Source organism: Bos mutus, chromosome 17 (assembly GCF_027580195.1).
Source record: "Bos mutus isolate GX-2022 chromosome 17, NWIPB_WYAK_1.1, whole genome shotgun sequence".
In the NCBI taxonomy this organism is placed as follows: Eukaryota; Metazoa; Chordata; class Mammalia; order Artiodactyla; family Bovidae; genus Bos; species Bos mutus.
This window is the reverse complement of record NC_091633.1, coordinates 26,102,364-26,129,433: the sequence shown is the minus strand read 5'-3', so window position 1 is coordinate 26,129,433 and position 27,070 is coordinate 26,102,364. Positions and strand designations below refer to the sequence as shown.

Below are 27,070 nucleotides of genomic sequence, written 5' to 3'. Positions count from 1 at the left end.
CAAGGGACCTCCTTGAAGTTTGAGCTACCCTTTGGGACATCTCTTTCAATCAGTCCTTAAAAAATTTTTTTTAATCTTTTTTTCCCCCACTTTTATTAAGTATAATTGGCATATATACAACTTTAAGGTATATTTTATATGCATCATGAAGTGATTATCACATTATGTTTAGTGAACATCCATCATCTTATATAGATACAAAACTAAAGAAATAGATAACATTTTTTCTTGTGATTGTAATTTAAAATTCGCTCTCATAACAACTTTCATATATAACTTACAGCAGTGTTAATTATATTTATCATTTTGTGCATTATATCTCTAGTACTTATTTATCTTTCTTGTGATTCAATATTTTACAGATTATATTCCGTTTAAAGTTATTATAAAATATTGATTATATTCCTTGTGCTGTATAATATATCCTTGTAGCTTATTTATTTTATACATAGTAGTTTGTATCCCTTAGTCCCCTACCCCTGTCTTGCTCCTTCCCCACCAGTTACCACTGATTTGTTCTCTTTATATCTGTGAGTCTGTTTCTTTTACATCGTATTCAATCAGTGTTTTATTTTATTTGACCACAGCATGCGGCCTGTGAGAATCTTAGTTCCCTGACCAGGGATTGAACCTGGGTCCCTGGCAGTGGAAGCATGGCGTCCTAACCACTGGACCAGCAAGGAATTCCTTTATTTTTATTTTGCTTAAAATTTTTTTATTGTGGTAAGAACACTTAATATGAGATATACCCTCTTAACAAAATTTTAAGTGCATAATACATCATTGTTAACTACAAGCATGACATTGTACAGCAGGTTTCTAGAACTTATTCATCTTAGATGACGAAAACAAAACAGAGAATCCAGAAATAAAGCCACATAAATACAGTCAACTGGTTGACTGGGGCACCAAGGTTATGTAACAAACGGTGCTGGGAAAACTGGACATCCACATGCAAAAGAATGAAATTGTACTCTTAACTTAGATCGTACACCCAAAGCAACTCAAAATGGATAAAGATTTAACTGCAAGACCTGGAACTGTAAAACTCCTGGAAGAAAACAGAAGGGGAAAGCTTCATGGTGGTGGCTTGGCAATGATTTCTTGGATATGACAGCAGTAGACCTTATATTCCCACTCTGTCCCCAGGCCCCTGTGCCAGTGCAAAGAGTTTTCAGGCACGGAGGGCAGGGGGCTGCAGAGTGCCATGGTCAGACATGACTTTGACCCAGGCTTCTGCTATTTGCAAGTTGTATGACGTTTTCTCATACAACTTTTCTCATCTGTACAATGTTGCTGTTGTTATTTAATTGCTCAGTCATGTCCAACTCTTTTGTGACCCCATGGACTGTAGTCTGCCAGGCTCCTCTGTTCCTGGGATTTTTCAGGCAAGAATACTGGAGTGGGTTGCCATTTCCTTCACCAGGGTATCTTCCTGACCCAGGGATTGAACCCCATGTCTCTTGCTTGGAAGGCGGATTCTTTACCACTAAGCCACCTGGGAAGCCCCCATCTGTACATTGGGGGTAAGTATTACCAGACATGTACTTGTGCTGATCAGTGCTTGCTGCCCCTGCTCAGAATCCAGGGGCCCAGGTCTGGTGCAGCCAGGCTCAGTGCCCCCTCTCGGTGCTGACCACGTCCTGTAGTGCTCCTGGAACATTCTCAGCTATGTACCTACACGGGGAAGTTGAGGGACCCTCAATGTGCTGACTCATTTTCCAGGGCTCACCCAGCAGGGTCACCTCCTTAATTCCCCATGATGCCAGGACCAACATAGACACAGTCTGTTTTTCTGTTTTAAACTCCCGTTAATTCTTAGGCACTAACGAGGGCCTCTCAGCCCAGGAGGCTGATTAGAAGGGAAGAATTGAGTGGGACAATTAGGACGCAGAAGAAGGGAAGGACGGCGGGAGTCCTAATCCCCAAACAAGCTAGTGTGAGATCAGGCTTAACGTCAAATACGTCATCCGTCAAACAGTCATCCTCCGGCCACTTGGAGGCCAGTCCCCTGAGGTTCAGGTCAGGTGGCCTGATGTGGGTAATCACTTAGTTCTCTCCCTTAATGGCAAACAACAGACTAGGGATGAGGACTCTTGCACTTGGGTAATCTTGTAATTATGGTGTTGCATCTTTAAATGGCTCAGGGTAAACAGGATGCTGGAATTACGAAAGATGTATAATAAATGTTTAAATTGATGATGACACCGAGGTTGCTCTAGGTGCTAGGAGGTCTCCGTCTTGACATGATTTAGCTTTATTACGGGTAGGTCTCTCTTATCTTTGGTTTAGAACATTCCTAGCAGTTTTCTAGTATTAAAGTTGTTAATTTAACATTTCCAAAAGCCCAGGGAATAAAGTTAGCTATTTCTCACATTCAGAAAAGAGAAGGCTTTTTTCTTTGAAAATATTGGAAGTTGAGAGTCATTATGATCTTGGAGGAGGAGCAGTGAGCAGTCCTGAAGAGAGATCTTAGCTCTCTGCCCAGGGACTGGACCTGCGTAGCTCAAGTGGTAAAGAATCTGCCTGCGATGCAGGAGACATGGGAGACGTGGGTTCAATCCCTGGGTGGGGAAGATCCCTGGAGGAGGAAATGGCAACCAACTCCAGTATTCTTGCCTGGGAAATCCCATGGACAGAGGAGCCTGCTGGGTTACAGTTCATGGAGTTGCAAAGAGGAGGACACAACTGGGAAAGGATTCACCTGGTTCACAAGCCTGGACGGAAATCAGGAGTCCTAACCTCCAGTCCAGCAGGGGCTAGAGATTAGAAGCAAAGTGACCCTGCCTCTTTTCCCGATTTGAAAGCAAGAATATTTAAGGAGGCAAAATTATAAAAACAGCTATGAATTTATTACTAGAGACACAGCACAAGTGAGCGAGTATGCAGAAAAGCAGTTTATTCTTTCGAGACAGAGGCAAGGCAGAGATGCACACCCAGAGAGGAATGACGGTGTCCTGAATGAGGAGCGAAGTAAAGAGGTGATGTAAACCTCTTCTATAGGACAGTCCTTCCAGGGCTTTGTTTACCTTTGACCAATTATCTCCTCTTTCCACACCTGACTGGTCCTGGGATCCTCTCCAAGATGCATGCCCAACTTTTTTGCTAAGATGGATCCCATCACAGAGGCCTATGGATGCATGTCCACACTTGTTATTGGATAGGACCCCCTTCCTTTTTGACCCCCATGAAGCATGTGCTTTCTGCACATATGCAGACAGGGAAGTCCTCCTTGACCTCAGGAGTGAGTGCCTTGTCTGTCTACTTCAGCAGAGCTCAGCTTCTGCCACTAGCTTTGTCCTTGGAGTGTCTGGGTGAGAACAAAGCTTCAGTTTTACTCCACTTGACAAACGCCAGCTGTCCAGTCCAGGAGCCCATGTATCTCCTACCTCGATTACCCTTTCCCCCTCAGTCTATACTGGCCATCTGACCTATGGGGCTGCCCATCATGGGGCAGAGGTGAAGCCGAGTGTGGTCCATGCAGCCAGACTCCCAAGTGAGTTCAAATCCCGACTTTTCACCTCCCGAGCTGTTTGACTCACGGGGTGACTAACTTCTCTGTGCCTCCGATTCTTCCCTGTACCAGGCACACAGAACCACATTCCTGACCTCAGGGAATTCCAAGATTCCATAGGACACTTTACTTAGAACAGTGCTTAGTATGTAAGAGCAATCGCACTGGTAGCTGCTGTTATTGACACCGATAATTAACATTAAAAGAGAAAATCAGATTTCTGAAATAAGTTTTTGGTTGTTTTTTTTTTAAATAACCATACACTGAGCTTCAGTTTGAAAATAAAAAAGTGATTGGGCTGAAGAAAAGCCTCATCTGTGACAGACGGTTGGACACACACAACTGTTTCAGGGCTTCTAGCAAGAGCAAAATTAATTTTCATGTAAGATGATTAAGCAGATGAAACAATTCTTGTGCAGTAAATGTGACTAAATACAGGTGTTGCCTCTCATACCTGAGCTCAGGTACACACCATCCTCTGCAGTGGCCCCTTTTGCTTGCTCTCAGAGCCTTTAAACATTTTTTTGCTGTCAAATGTATTTTAAAGAAGTCAAGAGGAGAGAAATAGCCTATTGTATTTGCAATTTTTCTTCCTTCATTACTGATGTTCCAAGGTTCCTTCTGGTATCATTTCTCATTTGTCTAAAGAACTTCCTGAAGCAATTATTTAGAGCAGATTGCTGACAATGAATCCCCCCTGGTTTTCCTTCATCTGAGCATAATTTTTAACAATGACTGGAATTTTATTTTTTATTTATTTGTTTATTTTTGGCTATGTTGGGTCTTCATTGCTGCATGTGAGCTTTCTCTAGTTGCAGAGTGTTGGGCACTCTCTAATTTCGGTTCATGGGCTTCTCACTGCGGTGGCTTCTCTTGTTCTGGAGCATTGCTCTAGGTGCACGGGCTGTAGTAGTTGGAGCATGCGGGCTCAGTAGCTGTGACTGGCTGGCTCTAGGGTGTGCAGGCTTCAGTACCTCAGAGTCTTTATATTTGAGCAGCGTGGATGCTTCCAAATGGTGGGTCTTTTGCCATCTTCCTTTTGGCTGAAATGGCTACAGTGAGGAGTGACACGGTGAGGAATCCACCGTGTGGGTTTGCAAGCGCAGGGGAGCCTCCTGCGAGCTGCAGAAACAGTGTGTATCTGAGGGTAGAGTTAATTATTCAAACCAATGAGGACCAACGAGAAAGTGAGCGAGGCAGCCAGCGGGCCAAGCGTGCCAGATCACAGATGCTGGATGCTGAGGCGCCCCTTGCACACCATCCTTGATGGAGTGGTCCATGTGTCTGCAGCTCTCTAGAATTATTTTATTGACTTACATCTCTGGAAAATGTAGCAGCCGGACTGCTTTTCCTGGGGGAGGTTTTTATCTTGGCTTTCAATTTTCACTAGTTAATGTACTGTCATTCACAACCAAGCAGAAACACAAGAAATGGAATCTTTTATTCAACAGATAGTCACAGAGCCCTTTCCATGAGGCAGGTGCCATTCTGAGGACTGGGGACACGACAGGGTCATTCCAAAGCCTTGCTGTCGGGGAGAACATCCCCCTCGGATGCAGTCAACCTGGTGAAGAGGAAAAAATCCACTCATCCAGAAAGTGTAGATGCTTGTTGTGTACAAAAGAACAGCAATTAAAGGGGTGGGATGCTTTTGGGGTCAATGAAGAAATCAGTAGACTTTCTAAAAAAAGATCAATTTTAGGTTGACGGAAGTGATGATCAGAAAGTAGAGAATTCCTACGGACCTTCGCTCCTCCCTACCCACAGTTTTCCCTATTACCTATATCTTGCATTAGTGGATACTTCTGTCACAATTGATGTGCCCATGTTAATACATTATTATTCTTTTTTATGGTCATTAGCTCACTAAATTTTATTTTTTATTGACATATAGTGATTTACAATGTTGTGTTGATTACTGCTATACAGAAAAATGATTCAGATATATATATATGTATGTATGTATGTATTCCTTTTTTATATTCTTTTCCATTATGGTTTATCCCAGGATATTGAATAGAGTTCCCTGTTCTATACAGTAGGACCTCCTTGTTTATCCACTGATACATTAACTACAGTCCAGAGTTTACATGATAGTTCACTCTTCTTTTTTGACAGTTTACTGTTGATGTTGTACATTCTGTGAGTTTGGACAAATGTCTATGACATGTATCCACAATTATGGTCTCATACAGAGTGGTTTTACTGCCTTAAACATTCCCTGGGTTCTGCCTATTTATTCCTCCCTCCTTTCCCATGCCCTGACAACCACTGATCTTGATTTTCACCATAGTTTTTCCCTTTCCAGAATGTCATAGAGTTAGAATCATACAGTGAGTAGCCTTTTCAGATTTTTTTTCACTTACTAATATGCATTTAAGGTTCTTCTACCTCTTTTTGTAGCTTAATAGCTCATTTCATCTTTGCTGTTGCTGTTAAGTCACTAAGTCTTTGCGACCCCGTGGACTGCAGCATGCCAGCCTCCCCATCCTCCACCATCTCCTGTAGTTGGCTCAAATTCATGTCCGTTGAGTCAGTGATGCTATCTAACCATCTCATCCTCTGTTACCCACTTTCTCCCTTTGCCTTCAATCTTTTCCAGCATCAGGGTATTTTCCAGTGAGTTGGCTCTTCATATCAGGTGGCCAAAGTATTGGAGCTTCAGCTTCAGCATTAGTCCTTCCAAGGAATATTCAGCATTGATTTCCTTTAGGATTGACTGGTTTGATCTCCTTGCAGTCCAAGGAACTCTCAAGAGTCTTCTGCAGCACCACAGCTCAAAAGCATCAGTTCTTCAGTGCTCAGCTTTCTTTATGGTCCAACTCTTAAATCCGTACATGACTAATGGAAAAACCATAGCTTTGACTATATGGACCTTTGTCAGCAAAGTGATGTCTCTGTTTTTTAATATACTGTTTAGGTTTGTCATAGCTTTCCTTCCAAGGAGCAAGCGTCTTTTAATTTCATATCAGTGTTGAATAATAACCCATTGTTGAGATGGACCACAGTTTGTTTATCCACCGAATACTGAAGGATATATTAGTTGCTTAGTTTAAGCAGATCCCAACAATGGAGATTCCAAAACAGGGCAGCTTTCCTATGTACTGATCTAGGAAGACCCTGGAGAAATCAGGCAGACAGAACATTGGGGGATGTCTATGTTTTGGATATAAATTGAGTAACTGACAGGTTATTCACCAAATGACATCTTGTAGCAAATAGACATTGGTGATGTCATCATACCAAGAAAGTTGGGGGTAGGTCTCAGGAATCTTTATAATCCGCAGTCACTAAATTTGCATGTTGCAAAACCTGATTTTCTCAACTATTTATCCAGTGCTCAAAACACTGACGAAATTCACCAAATAACTTTAAGAAAATCTTTAACATTTTATTACTGGAGTATAATTGCTTTATAATGTTGTGTTTCTACTGTACAACGAAGTGAATCATCTATATGTTTACATATGTCCTCTCCTTATTGAACCTCCCTCCCACTTTAAGAATCTTAATAACCAAAGTCACTAGAGCTGGTATGGTACAGGGTACTAGTAATTTGGACAGTCTTTCTTCCTGTTTTCATAAGCTGTACACTAAGAGATCCAAGTGTAGGTCAGAAGGTTTCTGGATGAATGACAAATTTAAAAAATACAGAAATAGCTAAAGGATATTTACACCAAGCTTCTATAGCTCCATCTTATTCTGTTATTCATTAGAGTTGCTTCTGATCAAGTCCTAGGAATCTTTTTCTCCCGGCAAACAGCACAGGGAATACATTAACAAACCCGTCATCTTCATTAATTTCAGAATTCCTTCTATGTGGCCCAAATCTTCTGTTCTAATTATGCTGCTCTTACTGTATTATACTACTTCCATTTTAATGAGACTGCTTCTTGAACTCAGTAATTTTGTAACTAATTACACCAAAATATTGTGCTTTCTTCAGTGTAATCTGCTATTTTATTCATTTGTTCTTTTCGTTCTTCTGTTCAACACATGGTTATTGTGCGTTTACTGTAATCCTGGCACCAGTCTCAGGGGACACAGTGGGGAATGAGATGATAAGAGGCCTGGCATTTTAATGGGGCCACAGAAGACTAACATTTTTAAATGGTGATGGAGGAGGGTAGATGCTGTGTTCTTTAGACTGGATGCCTTAGACGGCTTCAATGGGGAGGTGATGTCTGAACCAAGACCTGAAGACAGGAAGGGAATAGAGTGGGTAAAAATAGGAAGATTCAGTGGGTAAAAATAGGAAGATTCAGTTCAGCAAAACATCTCGGGGCAGAAATACAGTGGCTATGGAGTATGGAATCTTTTATTTATGCCACTACAAACACTTCTCTGGTTTCTGTTTTTCTGTTTCCTGCTCCATTGATCTGGGTCTTGGAGTGAGGACGAGGCGGGGCAGAGTATTGCTGACTTTCTTCAGACACAGAGTATGCATGGGAGATAAACCTCTGTCATTTGAAGCCACTGACATTTGAGGGCTACTTGTTACTTCAGCATAACTGAGCCCATCCTGACTGATACACATTTCAAGGCCACACTGAAGCTGAAAACTTCATTCATTTGGTATTTCAATATATGTTTATGTAGCTTCTTTGGATGGACACCATGGGTGGCTTAGAATAACACAGAGAATATCGTAGGCATGGTCTTATCCTCATAGGGCTTACGGTCAGTTGGGAACAGAGGTCAGTAGGGGACAGAGGCCAGCTGGGGCAGGGGCCTGCTTGGGTTGCAGGTTTTCTACGGCAGTCAGCAGCAGCCTGTCCAGGAGGTGTAGAGAAGGTGGACTGTTGGTTAATGTGGAGCGGGGTCTTGCCAGGCTGATAGAGAACAGTGGGGGAAAAGCTTAGGATACATTGACAGGAGGATAGTTTAAAGGGCAAAGACCAAACTACATGGGTAAAGAAATGAATAGAGGAACAGACTTGTTGCAGGGTGGGACAGAGGAGAGAGAGGAGGGTGGGGAGTCGTAGGGCTTCATGTGGCTGAAACAAGGAAATCAGATGAAATGCAGGCTTTAAATCCTCAGGGAAAAATGACCAAGAAGCAGGGCTTCCCTGGTGGCTCAGATGGTAAAGAATCTGCCTGTAATATAGGAGACTTGGGTTTAATTCCTGAGTCAGGAAGATCCCCTTGGGGAAGGGAATGGCTACCTGCTCCAGTATTCTGGCTTGGAGAATGCTATGGACAGAGGAGCCTGGCTGGTTACAGTCCATGGGGTCGCAAAGAGTCAGACATGACTAGCAACTAACGCACTAGGAACAGTAGCAGGAATGAGAATAAAGCCACTACACCATTAGTTACGGTTCTTTGGGAACCCAGGAGTGGTTCATGTTGTCATATGACTGGGGTCTTCTCAGCTCTAAACATCAGACCGTTCTCTGGATGCTATGACTTAATTAATGCTGTTATTTCCGGGTGTTGGAGCTCTCACTGCTATTGAGAGAATGCATGCAAAGCATTTCACAGTGCAAAACCTTTGATAGAGACGAACTCTTTCTCCTCTGACTTCATCACCCCTTCAGTTTATCTTGTCAATTCCCAAACATTTGCACCTTCTCTCTCTCTCTCCAAAGGTACACTCCTCTTGCAAGAGAACAGAGATGCTCCTCTCCTAAGAATCAGACTCCCACGTGGAGTTCCCTCTCGGTCCTTCATCTCATGGAGGATGTATTTGGGGTGGGGTGATTTGGAGGGGAGGAGAGTGATGGAGGAAGAGAAGGTGGTGTCCTGTAACACGATTCGTCGTCAAAACACACGTTTCGCCTGTGGCTGTGAAAGCCGTGTTCTTTTTATCTGCGTGACTCATTATGACAGATATGCCATGTGCCGAACAGTTCCCATTTGGAGATTGAATTACCATCCTATTCAGCTGACACAAAGCAGTTCCTGGCCGGCTCGGGCAGTCCATGAATAAGTAAATAGTCTTCCAGCTTGGTGCCGAGCATAAACATCGGAGGAGGCTTGGAGAGGCTGGCATCCACAGGGGATAGGAAGCTGGTGTTGCCTGGGGGCGTGGGCCCCAGGCTAGTCCATCTGATCCACTAGGGCACTGATCCCCAGCATCTTGTAAGTACCTGCTTTGTGGATGGGGAAGGGTCTGCTGGATTAATGAGATGTGGTTTAGACACAGAGGCAGGAAATTCACCCTCCTGGACTGGGCTGGCTCAGGACTGGAGAACTGCCTTCATGCGCTGAGACCCGGGAGAGGAATCTGCAGCTTCTGAGTAGCTTCTGAGTCTCTGATCATTCCCAGTTTCAAAGCCTTTGGGTCTTACTTGTGGCTTCAATTGTTGTTGCTACCCTCTGCACTTTGCTTCCCAATCTGTTCTCAGGCCAGCATCAGGGTCGCAAGGATCCTCTGCACTCAGGGTCAGTTCACTGGGCAAATTGTGAGCAGGACGCTTGGAATACACTGTGCCTCAGTACAGAAGGCAGCGGTTTAACTTGCTGCGGTGTGGAGCAGTTCTTATTTATTCACTCAACCTGACTCTCCCAGGAAATCTCTGCTCTGTTTGAAACCGTTTGGTTTTGCTTATTTGAGCATCACATAACGGGTGTTACAAACAGCACATACTTAGAGTTGCAGTGTCTTCAGTGGGCGTTTTTACCTTTGTTTTGTATTCAGTTTGGGGGCAGCACTTGCCAGTTCTTTAAGCCCAATTCGTGAGACTGGGTTGAACACTGTGAAGGTTTCAGGTAATGAATATAATAAGAGAGTGGATGTTATTGTAGTATTTTTATGTTGTGTGTGTATATATATATTCATTAAAGTAATTTGTGTAAAATATCAAGAAGATAGTGCTGGCTGTAAGACCAGTGGATTCTTGTGTGTGTGTGTGTGTGTGTATCCTATGTGTTTTATTTATTTAGTTTTTACTTTATATCAGAGTATAGTTGACTTACAGTGTTGTGTTAGTTCCAAGTATACAGCAAAGTGATTTAGCTATGTATATATGTATATCTATTCCTTTTCTTATTCTTTTCCCATATAGGTTATTATTACTACTGAGACTTCCCTGTGCTAGACAATAGGTCCCTGATGATTATTTTATATATAGTGTGTATATGTTAGCCCCACATTCCTAATTTATCTCTCACCCACCTTTCTCCTTCAGAAACTATAAGTTTGTTTTCTAAGAAGGTCAGTGGATTCTGTTCTGTTTTTTTTTTCTATTTATTCTGGTAGTCAAGAGATAGATGAAATGAGTGGAGTGTGTTCTGAACATTAAGTAGCTAGAACTGGATTTTCTCTCATGGCAGAAGGATTTATTCTGCACTCTGTGATGAACATGTTTATAGGGCAAAGCAGGTGGGCAGTGTTTTCAGTTGCTTGGCATTTGGTAGCAGCAGTAAATTGTGCATTAATAAATCATTGCTTTTCTTTCCCTATCTGCTCCAGCAGCTCTGTTAATTAAAACTTTGTATGAAGTGATAGTTGAGCTGTACATCCAATTTTACTTCAGACTCATTAGACTTGGTTATGCACATCCCCTCAAAGGCATTATCTTGCTGGACCACTTTTGAATTAATAATAATCACACTTCACATAGAAGCATATAGAGGAGGTTTTCGTGCTTTGTAATCATTAACAAGCTCTCCAGTCAGCCTGGTGAGATGGAGAGACATTACAGCCACTTAGCCCCTATTAGGAGTGGGCTGGGGAAAAGGGGCAGGGGGCAGAAAGGTATCGAGGATGCAAGAAGACCCCAGAGCCCAGAGAGATTAAGGAAGAGAAGAGGTAAATTTACTTAACACACAGTTGTTGTTTAGTTGCTAAGTCATTCCGATTCTTTGCAACCGCATGGACCATAAGTCCACCAGGCTCCTCTGTCCATGGGATTTCCCAGGCAAAAATGCTGGAGTGGGTTGCCATTCCCTTCTCCAGGGGATCTTCCTGAGCCAGGGATCAAGCCCGCATCTCCTTCACTGGCAGGCAGATTCTTTACCTACTTGATCTTGATCTACTTGGGAAGCCCAGTTTGCTAAATGCATCGAGAGGCTAGAAATTATTGTCCTATTTTTTTTTCTCTTTTGTAGAATTAGGAAGTATTTGCACAGCATGCAAGTTAACAGAGTTTCCTGTATTCTTTTTTTTTTAATGTCATCTTTAACCATTCCCTAAGAGAGACATTCCAGGAAGTGGATTGTTGGAAGGCTTTGGTGGATTTGTGTTCAGAGGGGTTGGTCAATACAGATGCAGTGCTTCTGTGATGGGATTCTCACTGGCGGTCTCTGTACTTTGATTCACTTTTTACTTGGCCCATTTGATTGTCTGTCGAGACCACCCTGTGTTCTCATGACTTAGTGATTGGTTTTGGAGCAAGATCCTGACAGCTTAGTGGATATCTGTGGGGCTAGTCAGTGATGGGCTCACTCCCATGGCAGGGAACTGAACATTTTGTCTTGAAAGCTCCAAATATCCCCATATGGAGGTATTTGCCCTTGAATGGATTGCCTTTTTTTTTTTTTTTTTACCAAAATGGTATTTCCAATCTCCTGCCTGGTTTAAGGGTGGTTGAGGAAGTGCCCAGCTACTCAGATCATGCTCATCATTTCCGCAGACAGCCTCTGTTAATTTCTCGTTTTTCAATATAGCGCTCCACTACTGTGAGCTCTGCCTGCCTCTGTGTCCTGAGCTCTGCTGTCAACCCCTTCTGGGAAATAAACCTCCGATCTCCGGTCTAGACATCTTCCCCTTACATCTCCTTTGCACGTCATTCTAAATCTTATTAAAGTCTGGCTTGAATGCAAATGACACAAGCATGTCCTGGCCTCCCCTGTCAGAATCTGGTCCTGGAGGGACCCAGTCTTATTGATGTGTGGGTCTGACAACCGCCAGGAACTCCATAGGTACTCAGAAGGGGGTTGCTATATTGAAATAAACTGAATTTTGGTCATGAGAGGGGCTGGGACCTGGAACCCTTTGCTGCAGGGCTGCAATGCTTGCACCTGGACACTCCTCTCCTGGAGCAACAAAATACAAAGAAACTGTATGTGACTAAAAATAACTGTGCATGCCCCATTGGGGCAAATTCTGAACAAAGGATACAAAAAGACCAAAACACCCAACTGACACCCCTAAAGAGCCTGAGGCAAAAGCAGGCTCCTGGGCATGCCCCCTGCAGTAACACCTGCAAAAGCAGGGGCAAAACACCTAAGCCATCCCTCCAGCCTGAGCCCTGGACACGATTCCTACCCTCACCCTAAATAAGGAACCAGCTGGCCCCCTACCTTGGGGAGTGAGCAAGCAAGGGAACCTGTTGTTTGTTTTTGCTCCCTCCTGCTACAGCAGAGGCCACTAATAAAGCCTTGCCTGAATTTCTTGTCTGGCTTCTGATCAGTTTCTGTTGATCGGGGAAGAGCAAGAACCCTGGTCAGTATTGGTCATATGAATTTTCAATTCCAAATTCCAGGCTAAAGCCCAACTTTATGTTAGTTCTTCTCTTGTCCACGCTGCTTCCTTTGAACCCGAGGCACTCTGGAGCCTTTGAATGACACCTGAGATAATTCAGTACATCATCTTATTCTGTGATTCTAAGAAGTTTACAGACACTTCATTAACAAAATAAGAGGGAAGTAAAATAACTTCTGTTTTTTTTCATGATTGTTTATGTCAACCTGAAGGTATACTGAAATAGGGGAATTTCTGTTTTTAAGTATATAAGAGCAAGATGGGAATTCTCCCAAGAGTTTGCAACATGCAGCATACTCGTTGGCTTTATATATTGATTTTTATTCATTAATTTGACCTACAGTGACACCTCTTATCATCCATGGGCATCAGTCATGTTGATATAATTAAGGACATGTATAGAGCAGGTCTGGATGATGACTTGGGTCTCGGTTCTGTCCCTCTTGCCATCAGCTGGTGGCATGTCACAGTTATACAAAAAGGGATAATTAACCCTGCACACAATTTCTCATGTCACATTCGGGGACTTGGAATTCTACTCAAAGAGTCGTGAAAGCCTAGTGTTGGGGTGTGTGCATATTTTTGCATTGTTCCACACCAGAATGTTTGGGTGATGGGAAGGGAAAGTGTCAAGCTGGGAAGATCATGAGTTAAGCCTCAGCCATGTCACTTACTTAAGCCCCCAGGGCTATAAACTAGAAAATGACAACATGTTCTCTGACTTTGCCTGCATTGTGGGCACAGAGGAAGGTGAAAGAGGCAGAAAAGCCAACTTACAAGCCATTCTTTGTCATAGAAGATGATACACTTCTTCCTACAGTTTAGAAGGGACCCTTCAGACTAGAAGCCTGTGAGTCTAGAAGACCCATTTGATCAGACCCAAGCTTTGGAAGATTCACTTGGCAATTTCTCGCTTTGTGTCCTGAGACCAGGAACCCAGCAGTGGAGCTTTGTGCTGAGTTGTCTTTACTTCCACTGGAGGCTTTACTCCCTGTCTCATTCAGGGCTGTGTCCAGTCTCTTATTTAAGGATCTATTCAAGACATGTTTATCAAGGTTTATCAAGGACTTGTTTATCAAGGACTTGCCTGGTGGTCTAGTGGTTAATAATCCTCCTTCCAGTGCAGGGGGATGTGGGTTTGATCCCTGGTCTGGGAAGTAAGATCCCACATGCCTCGGAGCAGCTAAGCCCATAGGCTGCAGCTGCGGAGCCTGCACACCATGACTAGAAGGAAACCCAGGCCCTGCAATGAAGACCCAAGTGCCACAACTAAGACCTAATGCAGCCAGACAAGTAAGTATTTTTTGAAAGGCCACCTGTATGTCAGTTAGTTGAGGAGGTCAGAACTGTGACCAAAACAAGTGTCTGTGCCCTTGTGGAGACAGCAGTGTCATGGGGGATGGCAGTGCAAAGGTCCTGGGGCAAGAAGCAACTTGATGCATGAGGTGTGTTTTTGTGGACACAGATGGGGAAATGGTGGAGACAGGCAGCTCATTTAGGACCTTATAGGTTGTGTTGTGATAAAGATTTTAAGTTTTTTTAAAAAATTATATATTTATTTGGCTGCATTGGGTTTTAGTTTCACCACACGAGAAAGAAGCACTGACATATATACACTATGATGTATAAAATAGCTAGCTAGTGGGAAGCCGCTGTATAACACAGGGAGCCCAGCCTGATGCTCTGTGACAACCTAGAGGGTGGGATGCGGGGAGGATAGGGAGGCTCAACAGGGAGGGGATATATGAATATAGATAAAATTATGGCTGATTCGCATTGTTGTGTGGCAGAAACCAACACAATTCTGAGTATAACGCAGAAGGTGAACCAGCCGGGGCTTGGCTTTGGGGGTTGCTTTTGATAGAAATGGGAAGATCCCCTGGAGAAGGAAATGACAACCTGCTCCAGTATTCTTGCCTGGGAGATCCAATGGACAGAGAAGCCTGGTGGGCCACAGTCCATGGGGTTGCAAAAGAGTTGGACACAACTGAGTGACTGAGCACACATTATACTTGATAGAAATAAATGGATCAGAATCTTTTATTCCAGTAAACATTATGGTTGGGAGTTAATGGTGCTGATCGAGGTGGTGCTGGGCATGGTCAGGTGGAGGTGATGACACTGATGGTATTGATGATCATGATGGTGACGGTATTGTTGATGGTGCTGGTGATGGTGGGAATGGACCCAGCCAGTTTGTGTTTGTTAGAAATTCACACCCGATCCTGTGATTTCTATATTCTGTGTTCATTTCCTCTGGCAGGAGACATAAAGAGTCTACGTGAAACTCAGCTGTTTCAGATATAGGATATACACTTGGTAACCATCCATTTCCCATCACTCTAGAGCCCCAAACTCCCATCATTTAATTAGTAAAGGCAGGGTTCTTTAAGATGGGAGGATGCCTGGACAATATTCCAAACCCTTTATCTTTCATTGTAATCAATCTGAGAGTATCTGTTTCTTCAATGGATATCATTTATAAGAAGAGGCATTGGTCTACAATGCCCTCGACAGACACATTTTGTCATTAGGGACACTTTCCTAGAGGATGTGTCTCAATTGAGTGAGGCGGGTTATTATTTGTGGGTAATTTTTTTGAGTTCATTGATTTTCTGTATCCTGGGGGACCCAGAAGTTACACAGTTCTCTCAGGGGTAGCAGGCAGGTTATTTCGGGATCTTATTACTTGATGCTTTTTAACTTTGGTCATTCAGGGGTTGAAAGCTGCAGAGCAGAGTGATGTGCATGTGTGTGAAGCTTTCCTATATTTGGAATGGGCTGATCTTTTTTTTCCTGATAGACTGTTGGCTGCTTGGAATTGCAGAGGCATCGTTACGTTATTGCGTTTAAATTTAGCTCTTGTTCTCACTTTGGAAGGGAATGGAATGTTTGAATTATTTCACCGTGAAGGGAAAGCAATTAGAAAAATAGATCCTCGTGACTTATCGAAATAGGAGGTCTAAGCAGTGAGTTTCAAAGGGGGCTGCATATTTGACTCAGAGGAGGAGGCTCTTGTGGATACCTTCAATGTGGAGCAAATTAAAATGTCCTTAAACACACCTTGATGATCACTAAGGTTTAAGCTCTTTGAGGGCAGCATATGTATCAGCCTGTCATGATCATTATTTTCAATAGGATTGTATCCATTCTTTTAAACAGGGGCCAGGGCCCCTCTGTGTAAATAAAACATGAAAATGTTTATTCCTAGACCCAAGATAGAGAAATTATGTCATCAACAACACTTTCACAGAGGCTGTGAATATATGGATACGTGGAAACATCTTAAACATCTTTATCAGATTTCAAGGTCAAGAGATGCTTCTAGAAGTCACATTTTACAGAGGTGTGTAAAGTTAAAAGTCTCCTGTATAACTTTCACATCCTTGATCCCCGTCAATTACTATTGATTACTATTAACAATTCAGAGGTTAAAGTGTCTGCCTGCAATGCGGGAGACCAGGGTTCGATCTCTGGGTTGGGAAGATCCCCTGGAGAAGGAAATGGCAACCCACTCCAGTATTCTTGCCTGGAGAATCTCATGGAGAAGCCTGGTGGGCTACAGTCCACGGGGTCGCAAAGAGTCGGACACGACTGAGCGACTTCACTTCAGAATTTTCAGACCCTTTCTTGTCCATCTACATTCACAAATATATACAAATATACATGCCTTGATATACAGATGTCTATGTACATGCAAAATGGGATATGTACATATGTGTGCATCCATGACTCAGGCAGGAAATTGGTATGTTCACGGTAAAACGCAAGTGTCTTTGATTCTCTCCCTTTCACCAATCTTACTACGGTCATCAGTTTCGTCTTTCTGGACCTTTTTCTACATGTAATTGTGTGTGTGTGGAGAGTCTAACAACCCGACTCTGTACACTGTAGGTGTTTCAGTCAATGTTTGCTGAACCCAGGAATCGTTGGGAGGAAGTGGACCCGGTGGTCCACTGGCACTTGGGCTGCACATATGTTCGTTTATTCTACCTCATTGATAAGTTGCATCATTCTTGCCTCCTGGAGTTGGCTGTCTGTTTATTCAATGCCATGAGCTCTTCTCTGCCTCTGTAGAGAATTTTGGTGACTGTCAGCCTGGGGAAAAAAATGAAAGTGTTAGTTACTCAGTCGTGTCCAACTCTTTGTGACTCCATGGACGGTAATCCACCAGGCTCCTCTGTCCATGGAATTCTCCAGGCGAGAATACTGAAGTTGGTAGCCATTTCCTTCTCAAGGGGATCTTCCTGACCCAGGGATCAAACCCAGGTTTCCTGCATTGCAGGCAGATTCTTTACCGTTTGAGCCACCAGGGAAGCCTGGGGAAGACATATCCTAAATCTGTCGGTCAACCCAGTATTTGCAGAGTGCTCTATAGGTAACCTCATAGACAAAGACATTCAGCAAAGCCCAGATACAGTCATAGTGTTACTGGGAAAAAATAGAATTCTTTATTAAAAATTTTATTTATTAAAAACTCTTAAATATTAAAAATTATTTAAAAATTTATTAAAAATAACTAGCACCTTAGACAATGGTTTCATGATAGTAATATAAATTTCCTCTTTTCTCAGGAGATAAATCTGTACCTTTCATCTTTATTAGGTTAATTATTTCATGGTCAACCAATACATTTTTCAATCATTATATTATGCAGGTTTCAAATGTATAGCATATAACTGAGCAAGTGTATTCACTACAGAGTGGTCACCACTCTGAATATGGTTACCATCCTTCATCATATAGTTGACCTTCTTCTTCACATATTTTACCCTCTTTCCAACCCCCTTCCCCTCTGGTAGCAACTAATCTGATCTCTGTACCTATGAGTTTGTTCTTATTTTTTTAGATTTCACAAATTAGTGAAATCACATGTTATTTGTCTTTTTGCACCTCAGTTATTTCACTAAGCATAATGCCCTCAAGGTCCATTCACGTTGTCACAGATGGCAGGATTGCATTCTTTTTGTGGCTGAGTAATATTCCATTGTGTACATATACCGTATCTTCTTTATCTATTCACCTGTTTATGGGCACTTAGGTTGTTTCTGTATCTTGGCTATCGTATTTATCTTCTTAGATTCATGTTTTTACATTCTTTGAATAAATTCCCGGAAGTGGAATAGCTGGATCACATGATAGTTCTATTGTTAATTTTTTGAGAATCTCCAAACCGAGGTTGCTACATCAATTTACATTCGCACCAATGGTGTGCAAAATTTCCCGTTTCTCCACATCTTCTCCAGCGTTTGTTATTTCTGGGCCTTTTGATGATAGTCACTCGGACAGGTGTGAACCTGGATGGTCACAGGCAAAAGAAAGAATTGGAGCACTGTCCTTTCCTAGACATAAACATTAACTCAAAATGGATTAACGACTTGAATATAAAACCTGAAAGCATAACATTCCTAGAAGCAGACACAAATGGTACCCTCACTGATACCAGTCTAAGTGATGTTTTTGTGGGTCTCACTCCACAGTCAGGGGCAACAAGAACCAAAATAAACAGCGGGGACTACCTCAAACTAAAAAGGCTCTGCACAATAAAGGAAACCATGATCAAACCCCAAAGGCAACCTACCGAATGGGAGAATATATTAACAAATTATGTATCTGATCATGATTAATAACCAAAATATATAAAGAACTCAGGCAGCTCAATAACAAAAAACAATCTGATTTTAAACATGGGGAAAGGACCTAAATAGACATTTTTTTTACCCAAAAGACATACAGATGGCCAAGAGGCACATGAAAAGATGCTCAGCATCACTAATCATCAAGGAAATGCAAATCAGAACCACAATGAGATAAAGTTACCTTTTTCAATATCTTAGTGCCCATAAGACACATATGCTTGTTTAAGGAAAAGGAGCAGTTATCAGGTGAGACACAGAAATGGCAAAATCTGTGATGTTGGGGGAAGCAAGTTTTCTCCAACCTTGAGAGCTGCAAGGGGCTCCTGTGCTCCAAGACCAAACCAGATACTATCTTTAGCCTATACTCCTTGCAGATTCTGGGGTCTCGCTTTTGGTTGGGGCCTTAGGACAGACTGTCTCAGTGTAATGTCATTTGTGCGGAAATGCCTAGTTAAAACAGCTCTTAATGTCATTACTCTTCATGACTAAGGCAATTATGTATTTTAAATTCCATTTTGCTTGTTTCTTTTTAAATAGGCAAGTCAGAATGGAATGGGCTCTGTTGATACTGAAGTTCAGTGCTAATTACAGTCACATGATTGTTAGTGCTGTCCTGGGCTTGCCAGGAAGTGCCCATGATGATGGCGTGCCATCTACACCCCGAGTCATGTCCCTCCATTTGCCTGCAAGGGCAATAAAAAGCAAAAGAGAGTACAAATGTGTTTGGCAAGGGCTTCAGAAATTGCTGTGAAACTCAGGCTCTCAGCTACAGCATATGGGTCTTGATAGCATCTGTTTCACTCTGATCTCTTGGCAAACCCAGACCCTGGAAGGTAGCTAATATGCTCCTTTTGTCCTGCAGAAAGAGAAATGATGCTGCAGATGTGGCTGTACTCTCAGAAAAGTCCTTGGGGCCTTGCCATATACTATGCTATTGTGTTTATCAGGACTCTTTTGCTTGTAAATGACAGAAAACTGGCTCAAACTAGCTTAAGCAAAAAGGGGAGTTAATTGACTGGTATAATTGATGAGAGCATAGCAACTGGCTTCAGGAACGGCTTGATCCAGGAGCTCAAACAATGTTTTGGGTTTCTGAGCCAGTTTCCTCTGTGTTGTCTTCAGTTTTAATCAGTCCCTTAACCATGCACTTAGGGTTCATAGGCCTAGTGTTATTTCCTCATTGACTTGACATCTCTAAAATTAGGCTTAAAAAGCCAACAGAGCTTTGCATTATCATTTCTTGGGCTCTATATTTTTCACCTATGAGGGGGATTCACCCAAATTCTACCATTTAACACTCTTCTTTCAAAAGATCCATTTCCTGAAGCCTTGTGATCAGGATCAAGAGTTTTCAAGATCAGCTAAAGTACTTCCCCATATTAGTGTGACCATGCTCCCCAGGAGACTAGGGTGAAAAATTCACTTAATCCTTCACTGGAAGACCACCTCTTCCTCCCTACAGAGATGTGCTTCTGCATTTGCAGGGCTCTCCATCTGGCCAGATCTCCTGGCCTGTGACTCACCTCCCCATTGCTAACAAAACTATGCCGTGGAGCACTGACAGTGGTCCAAGTCCCACCATGAGTTACAGGTTTGTCAATTTCCCTGTGTTCACCATGGCTGTGTGGGATGGCCCACTCTGGATCACTTGTTGTTGCCATTCAGTTGCTAAGTTGTGTCCAGCTCTTTGCGATCCCATGGACTGTAGCACAACAGGCTTCCTTGTCCTTCACTATCTCCTGGAGTTTTCTCAAACTCGTGTCCATTGAGTCAGTGATGCTACCTAAACATTTCATCCTCTGTTACCCACTTCTCCTCCCCTTAATCTTTCCTAGCATCAGGGTCTTTTTCAATGAGTCAGCTCTTCACATCAGGTGGCCAAAGAATTGGAGCTTTAGCTTCAGCATCAGTCCTGCCAATGAATGTTCAGGGTTGATTTCCTTTAGGATTGACTGGTTTGATCTCCTTGCAGTCCAAGGGACTCTCAAGAGTCTTCTCTAGCACCACAATTTGAAATCATCAATTCTTCGGCGCTCAGCCTTCTTTATGGAGCAACCCTCACATCTGTCCGTAGCTAATGGAAAAACCATAGCTTTGATTATATAGACCTTTGTCGGCAAAGTGATGTCTCTGTTTTTTTTTTTTTTTAATTTTATTTTATTTTTAAACTTTACAATATTGTATTAGTTTTGTTAATACAACTATCTAGGTTTGTCATGGAGAAGGCAATGGCACCCCACTCCAGTACTCTTGCCTGGAAAATCCCATGGACGGAAGAGCCTGGTAGGCTGCAGTCCATGGGGTCGCTAAGAGTCGGACACAACTGAGCGACTTCACTTTCACTTTTCAGTTTCATGCATTGGAGAAGGAAATGGCAACCCACTCCAGTGTTCTTGCCTGGAGAATCCCAGGGACGGGGGAGCCTGGTGGGCTGCCGTCTATGGGGTCACACAGAGTCGGACACGACTGAAGCGACTTAGCAGCAGCAGCAGCAGCAGGTTTGTCATAGCTTTCCTTCCTAGAAACAAGCATCTTTTAATTTCATGACTGCAGTCATCATCTGTAGTGATTTTAGAGCCCCCCCAAAATAAAAGCTGTCACTGTTTTCACTTTTTCCCCAGAAGTGATGGGACCAGATGCCATGATCTTCGTTTTTGAATGCTGAGTTTTAAGGCAGCTTTTTCATTCTCCTCTTTCACTTTCATCAAGAGACTCTTTAGGTTTTCTTTGCTTTCTGCCATAAGCGTGGTATCATCTGTGTATCTGAGATTGTTGATATTTCTCCTGGCAATCTTGATTTCAGCTTGCACTTCATCCAACCCTGCATTTCACATGATACACTTTGCATATAAGTTAAATAAGCAGGGTGACAATGTACAGCCTTGACATACTCCATTCCTGATTTGGAACCAGTCTGTTGTTCTATGTCCAGTTCTAACTGTTGCTTCTTGACCTGCATAGAGATTTCTCAGGAGGCAGATAAGGTGGTCTGGTATTCCCATCTCTTGAATAATTTTCCACAGTTTGTTGTGATCTACACAGTCAAAGGCTTTGGTGTAATCAATAAAGCAGAAGTAGATGTTTTTCTGGAATTCTCTTGCTTTTTCTATGATCCAACAGATGTTGACAATTTGATATCTGGTTCCTCTGCCTTTTCTAAAACCAGCTTGGACATCTGGAAATTCACAGTTCACATGCTGTTGAAGCCTGGCTTGGAGAATTTTGAGCATTACTTTACTAGTGTGTGAGATGAGTGCAATTGTGCGTAGTTTGAGCATTCTTTTGCTTTGCTTTCTTTGGAATTGGAATGAAAGCTGACCTTTTCCAGTCCTGTGGCCACTGCTGAGTTTTCCAAATTTGCTCCTGTATTGAGTGCAGCACTTTCACAGCATCATCTTTTAGGATTGGAAATAGCTCAATTGGAATTCCATCACCTCGCCTAGCTTTGCTCATAGTGATGCTTCTTATGGCCCACTTGACTTCACATTCCAGGACGTCTAGCTCTAGGTGAGTGATCACACCTTCGTGGTTATCTGGGTCATGAAGGTCTGGGTCTGTTGTTTTAGCCACCGTGATTGTGACACTTTGTTATGATGGCCCAAGCAAACTGATATAAGGTCTTTTTTTTTTTAAGTTTTTAAAATTTAGTTTTTAATTAAAAAAATTAAACTACAATTGTTTTACAATGTTGTGTTAGTTTCTGCTGTACAACAAGGTGAATCAGCTATATGTATACCTATATCTCCTCCCTCTTGAGCCTGCCTCCCGCCTCCCCATTCTACCCCAGTAGGTCATCAAAGAGCACTGAGCTGAGAAAGTAGCACTGATGTATGTACACTACCATGTGTAAGATATATAGCTAGTGGGAAGCTGCTCTATAGCACTGGGAATTCAGCTCAGTGCTCTGTGATGAAAGGTTTTGAATTCTGGTATCCTAATTCTGGTAATCTTAAAAAGAGGCATTGCCTGGAAGAATTGATGGAAAGGAGAGGACCTGGGAATCTAAATAGTGGTGTCCATGGATGGGCCCTCAGGATGAACCCACTAGGATGACTCTGATGCAGCCCCTGGTTTTGGTGTTTGGGTGTCTCTGCTCGAGATGTAAAGTCAGGAGATATCCCGCCCGGTGTCTTTTTGTTCCTGGTGGTTAGAGGGACGTGCGTGCATGCTCAGTTGTGTCTGACTGTCTATGACCCCATGGACTGTAGCCTGCCAGGCTCCTCTGTCCATGGGATTATCCCAGCAAGAATACTGGAGTGGGTTGCCATTTCCTTTTCCAAGGGATCTTCCCAACACAGGGATTGAACCCGTGTCTCCTGAGGCTCCTGCTTTGGCAGGTGGATTCTTAACCACTGAGCCACCCAGGGAAGCCTGTGGTTGGAGGGGGCTGGATGCCAAATGCTTGCCATTCTCACCAGACCATATTCAAAGTGAAGCTGAGTGCTTTGGCCAGAAGAAAGGCGAGCACAGTTTCCACCATCCTTTATGTCCTTTGCTATTTGGATCCCAGAGCCTCTTTCTCCTTTCCTGCATTGAATCGTCGTGCTGGTGGGCACATCCCAGGGAAACGCTGCCCTGCCATGGGCATCCATGAGCAGGGTCCTTAACGCCTCCATGAGCCTGCTGGAATGGTGGCTTTGCCTAGTGTGAGGTTATGGTGACTCCCAAGTTCAAAGGGCCAAGGACAGTGTCCTGTCTGCACGGGGCCACCTCTCCATGAACGCTGCCCAGTCAGCTTGCTTAGCCTTTAAGCATCTTCGACTTGCTCCTCTCCAGCCAGGTCTCACCCCCATCACCAATTAGTAACCAGGCAACAGAGCCTTTGCCACTGGCAAACACTATCAACAGAGAGCGGCCAGCTGCCCAAAGGAAATGGAAAAGCTTTGGGTTCCGAGAGGAGATTGATAAGGGAACATTATCACAGGTAGGAGCTTAATGTTTAACCTGTGGCCATGGACTAAGTCTGGTTCCCATGACGACACGGCTTTGTCAGATTAAGGCTACCTATGAGTCAGTCACTATGGAAAGCAGCAGAGACTCACATAAAAATATCCCAGGCTGTTTATTCAGAACTGTGGCTTCTGAAGTCTCTACTTGATTTAGTTCCTTGTTTGATGAGAGCTGCTAACTAGCAGGCAGATGCTCCACTCTGTAAGCTGGGCAGTTTTAGATTTCTTTGAATTTTTTTGTCTTTCTGACTTCACTTTGTGTGACAGTCTCTAGGTCCATCCACGTCTTTACAAATGACCCCATTTCGTTCCTTTTTATAGCTGAGTAATATTCCATTGTATATATGTACCACATCTTCTTTATTCATTCCTCTGTTGATGGACATTTGGGTTGCTTCCATGTCCTGGCTATTTCTGAGTTTTAGACAAAGACCCATCTCTGATCAAAGTCTGGGCTGTCATTCAGACTTCCTTCCTTCATTGCTCCCTCCCTCCCCTTTCCCTCCCCTCCTTCTCTCCCTCTCCCCCCATTCCCTTCCCTCCTTACCTCCCTCCCTCTCTTCCTAAATGGGCTGTGCACTACATTCTTAGCAAGATCACTGTACAGTTGAATGTGACTGAAAGATCTCTTTTCCATCCTTTTCATGTGCAGTCTTACATTTGCTTTCTGTTGCTGTAATTTTGACTTCAAGGTTATTTACATTACAAAGCTATTAAAAAAACATTTCCATCTCAATGCTTTTGAAGGAGGCATTTTGCCTGACTTTCTTTTTGAAATTCCATCAGTTGCCTGTATGCTCATTCAAATGTGGCCACGCAGTATAAAAAGGTGCAAGAGCCCTGGGAGCGGGCAGAGCCAGGTAGAGAGGAGGTGACACAGTCCATTGGGATGATAGAGTGGGAGTCCTTCCCACCTGTTGAACAGATCCTACACCAGAAGGTTGAAGGAGGGAGGGAAAAAGGACTGAGAATGAAAAGGACTTGATCTTTTTTATCATTACCAAGAGAGACAGGTGTGAAGGGGAGGCAAGTCCAGATGTATTTAATATAGACTCAGGTGAGGCTAAGTTTGTTTTATCACGAATATATCCAGCTCATTTCTCTTTCTCCTTTGCCTTGAGTCTGACTTTCCTCAGAGGAGCAAGATGGTAGCTATAATGGGTTGAATTCAGTTCCCACAAAAGATATGTTCCAATCCTAACCCCTGCTACCTGTGAATATAAGCTTATTTGAAAATGGAGTCCTTGCTGATGTAATGAAGACGTAGATTAGGATAAAGTCATACTGGATTAGTTCAGTTCAATTCAGTTGCTCAGTCGTGTCCAACTCTTTGCGACCCCGTGGACTGCAGCACGTTGGACCTCCCTGTCCAGGCAGGTCAGGTGGTCCGGTATTCTCATCTCTTTCAGAATTTTCCACAGTTTATTGTGATCCACACAGTCAAAGGCTTTGGCGTAGTAATAAAGCAGAAATAGATGTTTTTCTGGAACTCTCTTGCTTTTTCAATGATCCAGTGGATGTTGGCAATTTGATCTCTGATTCCTCTGCCTTTTCTAAAACCAACTTGATTAAAATTTTGATTTTCTAAAACCAGATTGATTCTAAAACCATACTGGATTAGGGTGAGCCCTAAAAATCCAGTGACTTGGTATCTTTTTAAGAAGACAGTGTGAAGACCAGAGATACAGTATCTTTCTCTATTCAAATGGTTAGTACAGAGAAGATGGACTTTCCAAATTCAAACAATGGTGTTTTAGTCACAGATTTCTTCAGTTTCAAGTTAATGAAGAGTCCACTCAGTCTGATTAAAGCAAAATAGGATATTTATTGAGAGAAGGGCTTCAGGCATGGGTAGATCCGGGGGCTGAAGCAATGTCATCAGGATTTAGTTTCTATCTCCTGTCCCACCTTTCTTCTGCACCAGCTTCATCTCAGCAGGATCTTTCCATGTGGTGGTACCAGCAGCTCTAGGCTTTCTCTTTTCCTAGGATTTATTTTCCTAGGATTCCTAGGACTTATCCCTAAGTGGGATAAAAGGGACCTGCCTCTGCCTGATAGTTCAACAGGAATCCCAAGATTGTCTCTGATGGGAACATCTCAGCAATCAACCTGAGACATCATCTATTCCTTCACAATTATTTGCCTAAGGATAGGTGGCACTTTGACCAGATCTGGGTCATGTGCCTGCCCTGGACTGAATAGGAGAGCAGTCATTTCCCAGAGAGAAAGTGGAATACTATAACTAGAAGAATGGGGAATGGATATAGAGAAAGCAAAGCATGTTTTTCACAAAGACATTATGGGCCAGGGTGATCCAGGAGGACTTCCTGGAGGAGGAAGACCAGTGGCCCTGGGGGAGAGGCTGGATTCATGGAGGCAGAAGGAAGAATTCAAAAGCAAAGTATACTCTTCATAAAGACATTGTGGGCTAGGGTGATCAAGTAAGGCTTCCTGGAGGAGGAAGACCAGTGGCCCTGGGAGAGAGGCTGGATTCATAGAGGCAGAGGGAACAATTAAATTAATCAAACTTTGTCCAGTGCTTCTGCTCTGTGTACTATGGAAGATTTTGGAATGAGTAAGACATGAACTAGCCACTGCAAGAATCTGATATTCTGAGATGATAATGTGTGCTCATGAAAGTGGTAATTAGCCATGTTAGCCATCCAGGCAAAACATGAGAAGAAAATGTTACAGATATTAGACCATGGAGTTGGAAACCTACAAGTTTGGAAGAGAGATAACTGGGTTCATTAGTTTATAAATATTTACCTGAGAGAATCACCACCTTTCTGATTTTTGTGCTATCTGCTTGGTAATGTTACTATTACTTATAATACTATTATTTTTAAAAATTAATATACTGTGTAAATGTATTTGAAAAAAAAAAAAACCTTTTCATTACTAGATTAAGTGGAAAATCCTGCTAGAAATAAAAGGTAAAAGTAGTCAAATACAGAAAAACAACACTGTTATCCAAATCCAGCTAAATTCTGAGGACTAGCTGAGCCTTTAAACCTGACACTTATTCACACTGACTCCAACAGGAAGATGACCAAGTATTACAGAGGTGTAAAGAAGACATTCTGGGGCTTCTCTGGTGGCTTAGATGGTAAAGAATCTGCCTGCAATGCAGGAGATCCAGGTTCATTCCCTGAGTGGGGAAGATCCCCTGGAGGAGGGCATGGCAACCCACTCCAGTATTCTGGCCTGGAGAATTCCATGAACAGTGGAGCCTGACAAGCTACAGTCCATGGGGTCGCAGAGTTGGACACAACTGAGCAACTAGAACACACACACACACACTCACACACACACTCACACATACATAAAGAAGACATTTTAGCACCCAAAGGAGGCTTTGTCATTGAAAAAAAAAATACTAAAATAGAATATTAAATTGATGATGATTCTATGATTTATAAATCAATGACTAATGAAATGCCTGACACATCTGTACCTGAAAACACCTTGGGTTCCGTGAAGGACCCTCCTGTGTGGGGTCTGGCAGATTGGAAAGCAGTGGCAAGGTGAATGAATCAAA

General features: G+C 42.9%; 1 protein-coding gene and 1 non-coding gene across 2 annotated transcripts in view; one reads left to right on the top strand and one right to left on the bottom strand.

The window, feature by feature from the left end:
- Positions 1 to 610: 610 nt before the first annotated feature.
- On the bottom strand, positions 611 to 683 carry TRNAL-CAA (transfer RNA leucine (anticodon CAA)). Its single transcript has one exon. It is a non-coding gene; the product is annotated as a tRNA-Leu (tRNA).
- An 8,804-nt stretch (positions 684 to 9,487) lies between these two features.
- Positions 9,488 to 27,070, top strand: part of RIMBP2 (RIMS binding protein 2) — a 233,707-nt gene continuing 216,124 nt past the window's right edge. The window contains exon 1 of the mRNA XM_070386334.1: positions 9,488 to 9,595. The gene's annotated coding sequence lies outside the window, so the exon portion shown is untranslated. The remainder of the gene's footprint in view (positions 9,596 to 27,070) is intronic.